The sequence below is a fragment of the Meles meles genome, chromosome 5 (assembly GCF_922984935.1).
Source record: "Meles meles chromosome 5, mMelMel3.1 paternal haplotype, whole genome shotgun sequence".
NCBI lineage: Eukaryota > Metazoa > Chordata > Mammalia > Carnivora > Mustelidae > Meles > Meles meles.
The window spans coordinates 111420584-111423563 of NC_060070.1; the positions used below are offsets into that span (position 1 = coordinate 111420584).

At 39.0% G+C, this 2980-nt stretch overlaps 1 pseudogene; it reads right to left on the reverse strand.

Annotated features, from left to right (window-relative positions):
* Positions 1-1655: 1655 nt before the first annotated feature.
* LOC123941285 lies at positions 1656-2557 on the reverse strand (annotated as a pseudogene).
* Positions 2558-2980: the final 423 nt, after the last annotated feature.

A 2980-nucleotide genomic window follows, 5' to 3' on the forward strand; every position in this document is an offset into this window, starting at 1 on the left:
AGCAATGAATTTTTAGATATGATACCAAAACCAAATGGAAGAAAAGAAAAAAAAAATAGATATATTGGACTTTATCAAAACACAAATTTGGATATCAAAAGACATTATTAAGAAAGTGAAAAGACAATTTACAGAATGGGAGAAAATATGTGCAAATCATATATTTAATAATGGTTTATTATCTAGAATATATTAATAATACTAATAAATACTATTAACTTACTAAAAATGAACTCATAATTCAAAAAGAAGAAAAACCCTATTTAAAAATAGTCAAATGGCTTAAACAGATATTCCTACAAAAATCATAAACAAATGACCAGGGACACCTGGGTGGCTCAGTCCTTAAGCTGTTGCCTTTGGCTCAGGTCATGATCCCAGGGTTCTGGGATCCAACCCTGGATCTGGCTTCCTACTCCACGGGAAGCCTGCTTCTCCTTCTTCCACTTCCCCTGCTTGTGTTCCCTCTCTTGCTGTGTCTTTCTCCATCAAATAAATAACTAAAATCTTTTTAAAAAAATAAAATAAACAAATGGCCAGTAATCACTCAAAAAGATATTTGAAATCAGTATGAGTTATCCTTATACCTACTGGGATGACTATTAAATAAAATTTAAAAAAAAACCAGAAAGCAACAAGTGTTGGTGAGGTTCTGGACAAATTGTAACCCTTGTACTCTTAATGAGAATAGTACAGGCCCCATGGAAAACAGTCTGATGCTTCTTCCAAGAGCTAAATATTGAATTATCATATGATCCAGTTATTCCACTGCTGGGCAATTACCCAACATAATTTAAATCAGAAACTCAAATAAATACTTGCATATCAGTGTTCATTGTAGCATTATTCATAATAGTCAAAAGGTAACATTACAAAATTCATTAACAGATAATGAATAAACACACACAGTGTGGTATATGCAAGCTATGAAATATTATTTATTCATAAAAAATTATTTCAGGGATGAACCCTGAAAATACTAGGTTAAAATAAATAAGCCAGAAACAAAAAGACAAATATGTGATTTCACTTACATGTGATATATAGAAAGGTAAATTCTTAGAGACAGAAAATAGGTTAGAGGTTGCCAGGGTCAGAGGGAAAGAGGTGTTATTGTTTAGTGGTCACGGAGTTTTCTTCTTTCTTTTGGGGAGGGGTTGTCAAGAACTTTTATTTCCTGATTTAATAAATTTATTTATTTATTTATTTAAGATTTTATTTATTTATTTGACAGAAAGACACATGAAGAGGGTGAAGGAGAGGCTGAGGAACAAAAAGAGAGGGTAAGGTAAGTGTCCCACTGATCAGGGAGCTGGATGTGGCACTTGAGCCCAGGATCCTGGGATTATGACCTGAGCTGAAAGCAGACAATTCACCGACTACAGCACAGGCACCCCTATTTCCTGATTTTAAAATTGTCAGCATCACGGACTTCTTAGATTCTTCTGTACCTTTGTCCCACTGGCTCTTGGCGGTAGCTCCACACAAAGCTCCTCTCCCGCTCCTCCCTCTGCCCTTCTGGTTGCTTACTCATTCAGCCTGAGTTTGACAGATCAATTTGCTTTGTCCTTCCAACCTGTGGGAATAAGAACTGGACTTTCCTGGCTGCTGGAGTGTTCCTCATCAGCCAGTGTTCAAGCCCAGCCTATTACTTATTAATTCTGCTTCCTCTTGGTTTTTGTGGCTTCAGCGTCTTTCACATTCTAGACAAGAGTGAGCTGTTTTAGAAAATTAAGCATGAGAATTCCAGCCAAGGGCACTCATGAAGACAAAGTAAAACCAGAAGTAGAGTGGGTGGCCCAGCTCCCCATGCTGGAATCCGTCCTGGTGCTCTGTCAGGAAATAGAGCACATCCCTATGGATCTGATCCACAGAGACCACAGGCTCTAACACAAAACAGGGGGACTGTTAGTGGAGAAAGGCAGTCACCACCCATAGGCTAAGTGGTCTCCTTGGCAAGCTGTAATGATCTCCATGCATATGTGAAGTTGTCACTCAGGTTGTATCAGCTGTCTCCTGTAGCACAGGCTTTCCAAAGTTGGGAGAAGAAAGCTTGGTCTTGGGGCTCCTGGTTGGCTTAGTCAGTTAAGAGCCTACTTTTGGCTCAGGTTATGATCCCAGGATCCTGGGATTGAGCTCCACTTTGGGTTGCCTGCTTAGTGTGGTGCCAGCTTCTTCCTCTGCTGTTCCCTCTGCTTGTGCTGCCTCACTGTCTATGTCAAATAAATTAATTAAATTTAATTTAAAAAAATGAAAAAGAAAGAAAGTTTAGTCTCCAAGACAGTGTTTGTGGTAGAGGCTGAACCAGGCCTCAGTCACCATGAGAATGAACCCGCATACTGCAAACCAGCACAGGGACAGTGGCTACTAAATCCCTAGGGGGACCACAACAGTTATAACAATAACAGTTATAACAGCCATGTGGTTACAGCCAAGCCTCCAGAGATGGAGAAGAAGCCAACCAGGAGATGCTGAGTGGGGCAGTCATTAGGCATAAAGTTGTCCAGCTCAGGTGCCGAGGCCAGTATGGGTGCAAGGGTCTGGTGTCAGTGGTCATATCTTTGTAGGCTAATGGATGCAAGAAAGAGGAAAATGGGGTCATGGAGCTTCTGTTTGGGGTGATAAAACTATAAATATAGTGGTAATGACTACATCTGAAATAGATTGTGAATATAATTAATGCCACTTAGTTGTATGCTAAAAATGACTCATAGTTTTAGGTAGATGATGATGATGATAAACATGATAGATGGATAGATAGACAGATAGATAGATAGCTGTACTATAAGTAAAATTAATCAACAAAGTTGGAATTTGGAAGGAAAATGTTCATGGAAAACCACTGTTGCTTTCAGGAAATTAGAAGGCTACAGTGAACACTGAAAACTGCCTTTGATAATTACTGGTACCTGCAGCACTGACCTGAGTGACACACCTAAAAAATCCTGAAATTTGATGTAAACCTTACAACTGTATTATA